This window comes from Limulus polyphemus, unplaced genomic scaffold (genome assembly GCF_000517525.1).
Source record: "Limulus polyphemus unplaced genomic scaffold, Limulus_polyphemus-2.1.2 Scaffold484, whole genome shotgun sequence".
Classification (NCBI taxonomy): Eukaryota; Metazoa; Arthropoda; class Merostomata; order Xiphosura; family Limulidae; genus Limulus; species Limulus polyphemus.
This window is the reverse complement of record NW_013666094.1, coordinates 132791-148627: the sequence shown is the minus strand read 5'-3', so window position 1 is coordinate 148627 and position 15837 is coordinate 132791. Positions and strand designations below refer to the sequence as shown.

The window sequence follows — 15837 nt, the reverse complement described above, 5'->3', positions numbered from 1 at the left end:
TTAACAACAATGACCAGCTCCCAGCCCCCTACTGTTCATGGTTCATGTATATTATGTCAATGGGATACAAGATCCATCTGTCTAGCTTCACCAATTCAACTAAAGCTAAATTTGATACTATATTTTTTAATAATGCTTCCAACACATCACAATTCATTGTTTTCATTTTATTTAAATCTGCTACAATTTGTTTGTAATTTTCTAGACTAGTGCATTTTATTTGTTTGTCATTGTTTTATATAATCTTATACTTTTTAAAACACTACCTGTTTCCTCAATAATAATAATGATAGAGTACGTGCTATTCTGAAATATTTAATTAACATTTTTTTCATGATTACCATTGTCCTTCCTTCATGTTTGAACAACATACAGTTTCCGACAGAATTACATTTGATGCTATTAACGTGAATTTTACCAAACATCACAATTTTAAACCGATTTGATAATTATTTCTCAAAAACGTTAATGTATTGCTAGTTCTTGATAGAATAACTGAAATATTTACTTTAAGATTGCAAAAACAAATGATAAAAATAGTACATACCAAATGTACAGTATTCCCTGCTCGTTTTAGTGCATCAACAGCTATAGAATGAGGCACATCAACCAAATCTACATCATTAACTTTGAGTATGATGTCATCAACACTGGAAAAACACAAAAATTTGTATTAAAAAAATATATATGCATATATGTAACTATGTGCGGGTAAGCATATATATATATAACCAGTATAAAAAATACAGGATAATTAAAAGAGCTCAAATAACTAATGTAATTATAAATTTACTTGAAAAATAAATAACAGTCTCCTAACAGAACATTCATAAACCAAAAAACAGGGCTTGAAACTAACTTTTTTCATCACTAATTAGATTAAAAGTTACTCGCAAAAGTGTGCCAGCCATAACAAAACAAATGATTCAAGAGCTGTGTACCTCTAAAATAAACAATTAATTGGCTGACACGAGCTCTTTGTATTTTCAGTTTCACATTTTTTAATACACTACCAAATTATAGACCTATGTTAATGATGATGATTACATTTCTCAATATGAAATAAAAAGATATAATTAAAAAAACTGAAACACTGCTTAGACACACAGTTTTCACTTGTTATTTTAAAGTTAGGGAACATCCTGTAAGATCTACAAAGTAACATAATGGGAAAAGCTCACCAATCTATTAGACCTATTATCGTAATGTAGTTTTCCCATAAATCTTAAATCTTCTGCTTGTAATTAGCTTTCATTAAAAACAGTTTTTACTAATATTTATAACTGGTCTGAATATTCATAATTATGCCTGAACTATGAAATGCAAAAAAACACTAAAAAACTGCCTAAATACAAGAACCCCTTTCTTTTTGTCAGCTAATCTTTAGAAATGTATTTATTGTACACGCACTTCTGCAAATGTTAAAAAACCATCATAACATACCAACTCATTTTTACATAGTGCATGTGAATTTAACATTCCAAATTTATCTTTTAGTAATTAACAGTTATGCTTTACCTTTTCATCCCTTTATTGATGAATGAGAGAACAAAATCTATAGACGTATTTTACCCTGCCATAATGAATATTTCTGACAAATAACTAAAAGTACATTTGTATTGCAAGATTGAAATATTTTGAAGGAAAAAAAAAAAGGAAAATTCTGTGCAGTCATTAGTTTTCTTTTTTTTAATTATCATAAATGTTGTTTTTTCTCAAATACATCATGCATGTATACTTATTTATAGTTCGTATATTATTATTATTTAGACCAGAAAGCTAGTACAAGTGTGATTGGTCTGATTTTTATCATGCCAGCAAAGCTTACTGATTTGTACCTCTTTTAATAGAAATAAAATTTAATTTTTACTAAAAAGAAATCTGATGATTTTCTAACCATTGGGAAAATAATCCATCTTGATAATTTATTTTTGTTCTTATAGATTTTAACCCATTCATTGTGGATGGTGCATATATGACCTCTAAATATTTCTTTTATGTTCATTGCATCAACTCAGAGTCAATGCTTTCTAGTAAGTTCATAAAATAATCTGGATTTTCCCCAGCTTCAGCAGTGCTTACTGTCAAACAGGCCTTGCTGGCATCTTGAGGAAAACTGATGCATAGAAGGTGGATATAATTGACTTACTGCATGGCAACATATAGCAAAATGCCGATGGACAGTATACTACAACAATTTATGATCCAACACCTTTAAAAGCAAGAATCCATATGTGTCCCAGCTGCAGTCGACAGACAAAAATTTAGAGGTCATACATGTGAATGGGTTAAAGATAAAAGTTGCAAAAAAGTTCAATGTGTATTGCCTTATCACCACAGTTGCAATATTAATCAAATGCCTGTACAACGACAAATAACTATGTATCCTTATGAATATATATATATATAAACATTATAAAATGGTAGTTTGCCAAACTTTCTGTTATTCAACTGTTTTTTTACGGTAACACTGAAACAGTCATATTCTTATTTTCTGAAAATAGCAAAGCTGGTTAATTTCAAACTCAACATTAGTCATAATTAAGTTGTCTTTTATATTCTTTGCAGCTGCTTGGGAAGACCACTAAATCACTAATGTTGTTATTTAATACAATTTTAGTTTCAAGGAAAGCTTCAAAAAAGTCACATGATCTTTTTTTAATTTTTTCAGTCTTTATGGTCATTGTTTAAGTACTTTTTTATAACAGCTATGTAAATTTTTAATAGAATAATTTCTTCAAAAAACCTTTACATAGAAAAAATGGTTAAGAATATACATGTTAATTTAATTAATGTAAAACAAATGTATTATTTTAGATTCCTGAATGTTGCATAATATGATTAACTACAATTAACTGAGGCATGGCCTTTGAAATGGTATAATAAAAATATTGTTTAACTACATAAAACATAACTAAATGTAATAAGTTAGGATCCTGATAGTTGAATTTCATAGGAAACAAATTTACTGTTCTTATATGATATGGGACAGTCTCACATAATAATTCAACGTATCAGTGTTACTTTCGAAATAAATAAACATTTTATTTTTGTCCAGGAATCAAACCCAGCATTTTAGCATTACAAGCCATCAAGATTACTGCTGAACCAGAGGAAAAATATATTCCAAGATTAGATCTTAGCAATGCATTAGTATTTAGGTCTTGTTGAAACTTTAATTTTAATTATAGAAAATAACTGTCAGATATTTATACAAAAAAAAGTTCATAAACTGTGCAAAATTATGACTGTTTGACCTACTCAGCAAGTTCTGTTTAAATAGAAATCCTACTGAGAACATAAAGTTACAAATAAAAGCCCAAACTAAATATTTCTAAATTTAATTTCTTGATCACTTATAAGATTTCAAGTTCATATTGTTTCACAGAACACTAACTGTAGCCTTCCATCTGCAGCTGCGGCACCTCCTGTGATAAGCTTGGTAATGTAAATACTTGGATCATCTTCAATATGTGGGTTATCAATTCCTCCAGCAATGCTAAACCCCAGACCTGCTCCTCCCTGAATCAAAAGACCATTGAAAAACTACATGCTAGCAAAAAGAAAAATATTCTATTTGTAAAAATAAATGTATTTCTTATCCATCAAAATTTTAATCAGGAAGGAATATTAATTCATTCATTACTTCAAATTTACACAAAACTTATCTAAAACAAGGAATATTCATTATTTTGCGAAATTACAACTATTGCACATATAATTAATACAGATATACAGTACAAAACCCATAATGAAAAACCCAGAATATATAAACATTTGCAGCTAATAATAGCCTATTAATAATGAACAATAAATAAGTCTTCATTATCATCCAGATGATAACAAGTACCATATTTTGACATTATAATTTTCCTACACTGAATATGTATTTCCAATAGATACTTACCTCTTATCACATAAATAGCTATTCTCATTCAGTGCTGCCCTCTATATGAAAAATTTGTTTACTCATTCCACAAGCCTTCTATCTCCCCTCCATTGGAATTAACCGATTCCAATGCGTCTCTCATGCAAATCATCATGGTCAACCCTCCACCAATAAGAGTGCAACATACTCTCATGATGCATGTGATTTCCTCTATTCAACTTTCCTGAATTATCACTTCGAGTTTTGGCAGAAGATGGAAGCACCAGTGGGGAGAAAGGATGGGAAGTGTGAAATGAAGTAAGTAATTATCAGAAATACATTTTCAGTATAGGAAAATTATAACTTCTGATATGGTACATTACCTCCACTCACATAAATAGCGAGAATTCCACATTGAATAGGTGGAAGGATCAGTGCAAGGGAAAGAAAGAAGCAATGGAATGACTAAAATGAGACAGTCAGATTCTAAGTTCTGATGTGAAGAACTGCAACATTTCTGAACCAGGTATACTCTTTGACCATCATAGGAAGATGTTGCATATCCAATTGTGAGAGAACTAGGCTGGAAAGTGATCCAAACCATGCAACATTTATGACACTCAATCCCAGAAATCATAAAAGTGGGTAAAATGAAAATGATGTGCCCCTAGGTGTACAGTGGCTACAGCACAACAGACTGTATACAGCAAGTCAACTACATCGAAAACCTATGCTGCTAGGAACCAATATCCATGTGGAGGGTAGGATGAGGATTATACAGTCGGTAAGTCAAATACAATACAAAATCTGGCTGCTGGGAAACAGGTAGGAAACAGGATCCTACCATCTTCACCTCAAGTTCATGAGAGTTGAGGGAGTCTAGTACTCCCTCCCCCCAACCCATGAACTGGGCACATATGAATATGATAAACTGATAGATCAATCCGGGAACTCGACATCTGGTATCGAAAAGATGTCTACATAATGTAAACCATCTCCCTCAAAAATGAAATTGACTGGAACCACCCCAAGCACATTAACATCCTTGGAATGAGAAATATTGAGGGATTGCAGAAGGGAAAGAACCGTTATATAAATGAGGGAGGAATATAGACATCTGTAATACATATGTGAGTACTTATGTTGATTGGTTCTACTTTAAATCCAAAACCTGGCCACTGGGAACTGACATCCATGTTGGGGTAGGATGAGAGATCCCAATTGAAGGGGTGAACCGCAATTTTGATGTATACTCCCATTTGTTTTTATGTTTCATATTGGAGGATATCACATCATCTACACCAGCTACTCTCAACTAAATGGTTTTATAATTATTTCTATATTTTGTTTGTATTTCATTAACCCATTCAGGAGGATGCCTCCACGGTTCAACACCCCAGTGGCTTGGAACTGGAATATGGTAAGGACTCTCAAACTCCACTAGAAGAAAAGGGGGTAAAATGCAGTGGAGAGTCTGGAGGAACAACAACACCTGAAACAATGCAAAGGGTGATCACAAAACCTATTTTTAAAAGCAGATCATACTGATTTACTCAATACAAGGTATGGCAGGGATAGTTAGCTATCCCCTTCTGCTTTACCCACGTAGTCCATGGGTGGGTACGGTCCGAGACAGGCAAACTTATGAAGCAAGACTATTGCAAGAATAAACTTACATGTGATCTTGTGGAATACCCCATCTTGGAAGTGTGTATTGCATGGCCATGAGATTATAACATGCAAGTCAACATGGCTTGACAGAGTGGTTTTGAACAGTTAAAAGAATACCTGGTCAGGCACCACTCGCCACAGAGCAGTATCCAAACAATGAGCATTAATAAAAGAGAAAAGAGCTCCTGAAAAGGAAAATAAGAGAAAAAACTTACTCTGTCAAAGTCTCACTGAATTATTTTATTCTAGGTGGAAGAGGATAACCCAAAGAGGAAGAAAACCGTGATCTGAGAGACGAAAGTATCATGGGTAGTCCACATGCTAGATTAAAGAAGTACCTCAAAAAGATGACAAAGATGAAATCCCAATGAAAAGGTAAGATGTCACATTTGGTGAAAATACACTCGGAATAAAAAGCCAAACCCAAATGGCAAAGAAGGAAGGAGAGAGAACAGGATCAGAGGATAGTTACCAAGAGAGAACGAGGTGGGAACGGACACCACAGGCGATATCACAGAGAAGAGCATGTACAAGACATGGAAGTCTATCCGGATCAGGACGTAGATAAGGGAAGGTGAAACAAGGAGCACTGAGAAAGTGGTTCAAATGTAGGCAAAGTGAGGCAGTGTAGGACCACATTAATATTCCCATCTGGAAGAGCAGTCTGCCATGGCTGATGACAAATCTGGAAGGAACACATCCACAGGTAAAATGTAGGAGAGCTAAATACATACCGAGGAGACAGAAGACCCCCAAACCAAAAATCAAGAGAGGAAATCTGCATGACTAAGAACAGTGGGTTAATCAGGGGAAAACCCTGGACTCAGAAACCAACAATGGAAAAATTCCATTTGCATTGAGAAACTTCCATATAGGAAGGGAGAATGAAACAATCCAGAAAAGAGGCTAACCATCTGGAGAAGCCAGATTACCTCACCAATGACTAGGAAAACAAGGCAAGAAGACAGAGGACATGAAGGTCTGGATGAAACACCGGGGACTGCGGGTGGCAAAGAAGGGACAGAGACAAAGGAAAGGGTAATGGACAAGGAAGTTAGAGCTGAAGAAGCTGCAGAAACCACAGCTGAGATGGCCAGGAAAGGGCTATCAGAAGGACTGAACACGAAGTGTCAAGAATGAATGAAATCACCTGGAGAAGAAGAAAAATGCGAGGATAGACAAATGTGTAGGTCCAATCCTGGATGAAAACATCAATAGCCAGAGCAAAAAGATGAGGAACCGGAGACCAAAACAAAGGCAATTTGTGATTAAGGAATGTAACAAAAGCCTCAATGTGAACAGTACCCCACTGAAGTCAAAGCTACTGGAAAACAATAGGATTGAGAAACCACTCTGTCGGATAGATTTTGTCTGGACAGGAATCTGATCCACGGCAAGAGGGAAAGCACCTAGAACATGACACGCAATAATAGGAATATAGAGCATGTTGGCCAAAGAAAAGATCCAGAGGGATGGAGAATGGGTGCTGCCCTGGTGATTGAGATAAGCAACCACTGACAAAAAGTCAGAATGGATCATTACCAGATGATTTCTGGCAAGATGAAGAAAATGAACCAAAACACAAAGTACAGTGAAAAGATCCAGGATGTTGATAGGATAAGACCTCTTGGCCACAGACCAAAAACCCTGAATCTTCCAATTGATGAACCCATGCCCCCCTCTCCAAAGAAATACATCCATGAAATGTGGAAAACTGGATGAGGAGGAGGAAGCGGGACACCCGTCGTCATGTGAGTCATATCTAACCACCAACACTGATCAAAGAGAAGCGGAGGAGGAAAGGTAATAAGAGCCAACAAAAGATCTCTGCAAAATTCCACTGGTTGTGAAAAGCTCACGAAAGAGCCCACATATGAGCCGGACCTAAGAGGATAAGGGCTACCATGGAAGATCACAACCCCAAAAGTGATAGAACTTCACAAGCTGTAATCAAATTGAGAATCTATCAAATCAAGTCGAGGAGGAGAAGGGCAGGCTCGACTAAGATGTGTGTAGAAAAAGAAAAACGCCCAAATGGACAAGCTATTGGATAGGTCGCAGTAAGGACTTCCCCAACTTGATTAACAGCTTGTTATAGCCACCTCCAGAAGCAGCTGATAAGGGTCACAAGCAAACTCCTGTTTAGAACAAGTGAACAGTAGCCAGTCAACCATAGAAAGAGGAAAGTGCAATCCAAGAGTATTTAAGTGAGGAACGAGTGCTCTGAATGCCTGACAAAACATACAGGGCTGAAACAAGTTTGAAGGGCAGTGAGCAAAACAGAGAAACAACCCCATGGAGAATAAATTGTAGAGAGGGTCACGAGTGATGAAATATTGGGATATGCAAATAAGCATACACAATATTTGTCTTTGTCAACTATAAGTCTGGAGAAATGACTCCAAGGCAAAACGGGGCAGATTGAAAATTTGAATGAAGCGGTACAAACCTGGTACAGGCTGCCAGTCTCCATTTTGGCATGAGAACAACAGTGAGCCTGGAATAAAAGCCTGTAGAGATAGAAAATCTTGTACCACCTCGGACAGATGCAGGCTGGTGGCAGGATTCCAAGTCATGGGGAAGGAAAAGGATACCAGGGACAAAGAAGGTGGGAAAAGAAATAGTTGGACAAGTCTCTCTGATAAAACCCAAAGAATCCATGAATATGTAGTGAAAGATCATCAAAGGGTAACAATATAATATAGTCAACCTCCCACTGAATTGGAATCCTCTAGTTAGTCTTTGGTACTGTTGGCAACATGCCCATCAATGATGAATGAAACGATGAGATGAGAAACCCCTGGAAGGGAGACAAGGACAGGTACATAAGGACCAGGACAGGAAAGGAATAAGGGTATGTCATGGTTCCAACTGCGATAAACATGCAACCAAAGAGGAAAGGGTTGAGTATTGACACACAGATTCCAAAGTTTTAGGTATATGATCGAAAACATATCATAAAAGCAAAAATACAGAAATCCCGAAAAGAAAGAGGCAGAAAACATACCTGGAACAAGGTCACATAGCAACCCAGAAAATCCCAACTACAGTGAAACCATGTGTGTAAAGCAAGAGCCGAAGACAACAAACGAGCCAACGTATAGCTAATAAGGGATCATAGAAAAATGGGGAATTAGATAAAACATAATGTACGTGTGAAATCTTGTCGAAAAATGACATATTAGGCCTAGCTGATTCTGCAGGAGGGGTAGGCAAAAACACGGCAAAATTCAGTAGTGTAAAAAGACTATCAAATCTTCATCAGCCTAAAAAGGCTTGGTTTGTTCAGGAGGATTAGTTGGGCAAGTTCAGGAGAAAAAGGTTGACCTTTATAATGATCAATATAATGATGGATAATAGCCGAGAACTCTAATGACGAGTCTCCCCCACCTGCAGCCTGTGAAAATAGTACTAGAGGTATAACACCTGAAGAGGGAACATGAATCTCAGAATTCATTGTAGAAATGTGTAAATCAAATAAAAGTGTTTGATGTAAAATATGCGAGTATGAGAAAAAAATAAGGACTGGGAAATTAAGCTAAATTGAAAGATTTCTTCAATGTGAAGAAAATAATAATAATGAAGAAATCCAACTTCAGAAATTAAATTATTAAAATCACGATTCACACGAAGAGCAGCCAAAGAAAAATGTCTGAACACGAGTACTGCCAAACGAGAAGTGTTAGTTTGGTAGAATTGAATAGAGGGAGTCACATGCATCGTGAGAGTATGTTGCACTCTTATTGGTGGAGAGATGACGCATGATGATTTGCATGAGAGATGCATTAGAATCAGTCAATTCAAATGGAGAGGTAACAGAAGGTTTGCGGCATACGTAAAAAACAATTTTGTATATAGAGGGTAGCCATGAACGAGAACAGCTATTTATGTGAGAGGAGGTAATGTACCATATCAAAATGATCCATGTTTAAACATTGATTAGTATCCAGTGAAGTGCATCAATGCTTCCTTCTCCTTCACAGCTAACACAGATCCCCAGAAAGAAAAGGTTTAACAATTTAAATGATCTCTCAAGTAGATAGAAGCCCTTTTAATAGTATTAATTTTGCCCTAATTAATTCTGTAACTGAACTACATTTAATTAAGCCTTTCTACCTTTAAAGCAATCTTGACATTGACAGACACAATAAATACTAAATGTTATAAGTGAATTAGAAAGATCTACAGTGTCTGTCGAAAGCATACGTTTGGTATAAATAAGTATGATAAACATAAATTTAAAAAGAGTTTTCCTTTCTACATTTCACCATTGAAGAATGCACATAACATGGTTACTGATCAACAATCAGTAGATGTACAATAAAACACATGTATGATTATGGTACTTTATGTAATTATATGCATTTCTCATAACCCCTAACTTTCATCATTGTGCCAGATTCATATGAAATGAATAACAGACTATTAACAATGAACAAGATGTCTATGTGATGTACGAAGAAAGTTTTATTTCTCATTAAGCATGATAATGAAATAATAAACTGTTGTAATATGTTTCTGGTAGGCTTACTAACTGAAAATTACATAATGCTATTAACTCAGAAAACCTGAATATGAAAAATAGCATTACTACTGAATTAAGAAGGCTGAACATAACAGACCAAACATTTTCACCAACATGGAGGGTTATTTTCATGATTATTTTTCCTCTTTCACAACAATCTGTTTTAATGACATCATTAAAACAAACACTCTATCCCTTCATAAAAGCATTAATAATAAACCCCAAAATAAGCATAAGGCACTAAATACTAAAGATGTTTATTCAAAATCAAAAATCCAATGAATACTCATTTCTTTCAAACATCAGATTGATATGTGCCTGATTTTTTCAAGCACTGATGATTTATATGGGATTATTAATGCTCTAGTGAGTTTTCTGATGATATTCCAGTACATAACTTATAGATGTTAATGTTAAAAATGAGCATGTTCTCTTTCAGTCTATTAACAATATTAATTAAAAAACAAATGCGACAAAAATAACAAAAACACATACTCTTTCTAGTGTTATCTTTTCATATTCCCAATCTTCTTCACCATTTGTCTGTAAACAAAATAGTAGAATATGCAATTAAAATATTGTCTTCAAGCTAATTAGAAAAAAAAATAGAAAATTCAAATATTGAATTACTTTGATCAGTTATGGTTTATAGGAAGAGATAGAGCAAGGAATTATGAATATTAGCATTTTCTGAGTAAAAATGAAAGAATAAAAGGTATCAAAGTCAAAATATCTTTAAATATGAGTTTATGTGACAATAATTATTTGCCATGGATTCATATTCTATACATAATTCTTACTATGCTTACAGATATTTAAACCATAAATAACAACAGTTTCCTTACATATTCCAAGTACTGCATAATAAAATTATAGTCTTATATATTTACGTACCTACTAAACTTAACTCAAGACCTTATCAGATTTCCTTGATATAGTTTGTACTCACAGCTTAACTGCATCTAGAAAATTACTTAATGTCACATCAGAAATTTAGCCTAGGAAGTTTTTTTTACAAGTCTTGTGAAAGAAATTAAACAAACACCTATACACATGGGGATTATGTATTCAAAATGCTAAACATAAACAGTACCATTAAAAGTTTAATGTAATGCCCATCTTCATAACACTGGTATAATGCTGATTTGATTTCTATACAATATTGCTTTAGTTCTTATAAAAAAGACATATTAAAGTTTAAACAACACTTGTGTAAGTTTTAAATAATAGAGTTGTTAAAAAGAAACAAACATTTCATGTTAAACTTACGTATCTTTCTACACTACCTCCCATCTCCAAGAGTGGTGTTTGTGCCTAGAGTTACAAAAAAATTACTATTGTAAACAGTCACACAGCACTTACCCAAAATTCTATACAGAAAGATAGAATTAACTTTTTTCTAAATTGATTGTGTGGAATAACTATTTAAGTTAAACATTTTTATAGCAATTTTATATCTAAATATAAAGTGTTTCAAAAGATGACGAAGTAAATGAATTTGTTTCCTCCAGTTCAGGTAAACTACAGTAAATTTAATTTAAAAACACTACATATACAATGATTTTCTTTATTCTCTCAATAAACATTTGCCATCTACCAACCAAACTAAGTTTTACCTTTATTCTAAGAATTTTACAACTCAAGACAGGACGAAAAATTGATTAATGATTCCTTTCTTAAAAACAAATCATTAAAATGAGGTATTTTCACACAATTATGGTTTATTCACCTGAAAAATTCTTGTAACATTAAAAAAAATTGCATGTTTTTCTTTCTTATATTTGTCAACTTGGTTTATAATCATCTAAAATAACAAATATATTATTAATACGATCTAAAATTGATTATCATTTGCTACTTATAGAATCTTTGACAATAATTTCTTATGTGTAAAACCAAATAGAATTTTCAACTCTATTCCCCTTAAAAACTGCATAAGCTGTTCTTTTCATTTATTCTCCATCATTCTCTTAGTTTTTACTATGTTTGTTTGCTTGGTCTGCCGCGGGAATCGAATCGCAAATTTTAGCGCTGTAAGTCCGTAAACTTACCGCTGTCCCACTGATCTTTTAATATGTGATGTTACCAAACAAGATACACAGATTGCGTTGCTAATGGTGCAAATGTATTTAGGCTTTTAACTCAACTAATATCTAATTCGTTTAAAAGATGGCAGCACTTATCCTTTATTTTTTAACAATACGCTCTCATACTCTTTGTGTCTGCATTATTCTACAATGAAAAATACGTACTATACAAAAACTGTAACACAACAATATCTGTTATTAATTTCCTGTAATAGAGTACCAGGCTTAAAACTCGTTACAAATCACGTTATACTGCAGTGTTTTCCCTCGGATTTCGTTTAATTTGTCGATTACGAATCTCATATCACATCTGTGTTTGTTTTAAAATGGCGTTTCTGAGTTGTTGTTTTTTTGTCAAGAGTTGCAAACCACCGCCATCAAAGCCTTTCGTCAATTCTAGATCTCAACAGTTGGGAAGGGCGTTGAGAAAACAAATCATCTCTGAAATGATATCGAAACCCGGTTTCTGGTGTTGTAAGTCCACAGACATACCGCTGTGCCACTAAAGGGGGGGGGGGCACACAGTTTCGAAGTTACAGAATAATGTCCGACTAAGTATAGCTTTATATTCATTGGTTATGTATCAAAATAATATACTTTTAAAATGTTTAAGATATTTATTTAGTAACGTCTAATAATCCCACCTAATTAAACCAATAAGATTACAGAGGGATATTGACAAAATGTCGTTTTAACGGTTTTTACCACCTTCACTGTGGCAACAGTTTATTCCCCACAGGGTACTTTTTCTTGGTAATATTTTAATAATATTACAGTTTTTGCTATATAGTTTCAAAGCCACTAAAACAGATTTTTTTGTTTGTTTATTTTAATATATTAATGGTAGAATCCTTTGTTTTCTGACGTCGTACAAAGCGACTAAAACAGGTTGTTTATAAATTCATGGTAAAATCCTTTGTTTTGTGACGTCGTACAAAGCGACTAAAACGGGTTGTTTATAAATTCATGGTAAAATCCTTGTGTTTTGTGACATCGTACAAAGCGACTAAAACAGGTTGTTTATAAATTCATGGTAAAATCCTTGTATTTTGTGACATCGTACAAAGCGACTAAAACAGGTTGTTTATAAATTCATGGTAAAATCCTTTGTTTTGTGACATCGTACAAAGCGACTGAAACAGGTTGTTTATAAATTCATGGTAAAATCCTTTGTTTTGTGACATCGTACAAAGCGACTAAAACAGGTTGTTTATAAATTCATGGTAAAATCCTTGTGTTTTGTGACGTCGTACAAAGCGACTAAAACAGGTTGTTTATAAATTCATGGTAAAATCCTTGTGTTTTGTGACGTCGTACAAAGCGACTAAAACAGGTTGTTTATAAATTCATGGTAAAATCCTTTATTTTGTGACATCGTACAAAGCGACTAAAACAGGTTGTTTATAAATTCATGGTAAAATCCTTTGTTTTGTGACGTCGTACAAAGCGACTAAAACAGGTTGTTTATAAATTCATGGTAAAATAATTTGTTTTGTGACGTCGTACTCATTAATCTTCTGGTAATACTCAACAGTCACTAGAGCAACATTTTTAGGCCTGCAGCTTCCCAGTTAGGTAATTTTTTCATCATATATTGCACATTTTATAGTACCCAGTATTGAAGACTTGATATAAATCTTGAGATTCTTCGACATTCACTACTTTAATTTTTCAACAATGATAGGGTTTACATTTGAAAGAATATGTGAACTTTTTTTAAAGCTTATCATTACTAAACAGCGATATACATATATATATATATAGCTGCAGAAATAAAAAAGCGAATGTCGTAGAATCTACAGGATTTATCCTAAACTTCTGTGAAAGCACGTTATTCTGTTGATAGCGGTAGTCGCATAACCTTGCCTGTTGATCTATTCAACTTATAATCACTAGAATAGTTGAGATATGCACAGCCATAGTAAATACATCATCATGGGGATACAATGTTTAGTGTATGTTGTAGATTCTACGGCACAAGGCATATATAATGTAACAATATTTTGATTCTATGGCACAAGGCATATATAATATAACAATATTGTGATTCTATGGCACAAGGCATACATAATATAACAATATTTTGATTCTATAGCACAAGGCATACAATGTTACAATATTTTGATTCTACGGCACAAGGCATACAATGTTACAATATTTTGATTCTACGGCACAAGGCATACAAGTAACTATTTTGATTCTATGGCACAAGGCGTACAAGTAACAATATTTTGATTCTACGGCACAAGGCATACAATGTTACAATATTTTGATTCTACGGCACAAGGCATACAAGTAACAATATTTTGATTCTATGGCACAAGGCGTACAAGTAACAATATTTTGATTCTACGGCACAAGGCATACAATGTTAGAATATTTTGATTCTACGGCACAAGGCATATAAGTAACAATATTTTGATTCTATGGCACAAGGCATACAATGTAACAATATTTTGATTCTATGACACAAGGCATACAATGTAACAATATTTTGATTCTATGGCACAAGGCATACAAGTAACAATATTTTGATTCTATGACACAAGGCATACAATGTAACAATATTTTGATTCTATGGCACAAGGCATACAATGTAACAATATTTTGATTCTATGGCACAAGGCATACAATGTAACAATATTTTGATTCTATGGCACAAGGCATACAATGTAACAATATTTTGATCCTATGGCACAAGGCATACAAGTAACTATTTTGATTCTATGGCACAAGGCATACAATGTTACAATATTTTGATTCTACGGCACAAAGCATACAATGTTACAATATTTTGATTCTACGGCACAAGGCATACAAGTAACTATTTTGATTCTATGGCACAAGGCATACAATGTTACAATATTTTGATTCTACGGCACAAGGCATACAAGTAACAATATTTTGATTCTATGGCACAAGGCGTACAAATAACAATATTTTGATTCTACGGCACAAGGCATATAATGTAACAATATTTTGATTCTATGGCACAAGGCATATAATGTAACAATATTTTGATTCTATGGCACAAGGCATACAAGTAACAATATTTTGATTCTACGGCACAAGGCATACAATGTTACAATATTTTGATTCTACGGCACAAGGCATACAATGTTACAATATTTTGATTCTACGGCACAAGGCGTACAATGTAACAATATTTTATATCAGCAACTTGTAACCGAAGATAAGAAAAGTAATACAGTGTAAGTTTTTCGAACTTGGAGGGCACCTTATATAGAACTATGGGAAAAACGACCTGGGCAGAGAATATCGTTCCCTAAATCACAGAGAGGGAGCAGGAAGTTACTCATCGTTCCCCGACCGCTACAAAAGCTTTGAACCGAACAAAGGGTTTGACAGTCACATATATAATGCACCCGCAGCTGTTAGTGCAAAGGGCATTCATTAGCATCATGGTGTGAAAGTTGAACTTTTTCATCCAGCAGCCCAGCATAGTAACATCTAGGCCACGAACAGCTCACGTAATATAGTAATTATCTGATACCTTATGGTGAAAAGTTAAGCACTAATATAAGGAATCCATAATTCTCTAATAAGAATTACAAAAATTAACTTCAATATTAGCTTTAGGCTCTCAATTTCATTATGCACAAACAAAAGAACTACAACAATCAGGATTTGAACAATACACTTCTGTACTACATTGTTGTAAAATT

The 15837-nt window shown here is 33.9% G+C and overlaps 1 pseudogene; it reads right to left on the bottom strand.

The window, feature by feature from the left end:
• LOC106458552 overlaps positions 1-15837 on the bottom strand; it is a 208510-nt pseudogene that overhangs the window by 63513 nt on the left and 129160 nt on the right.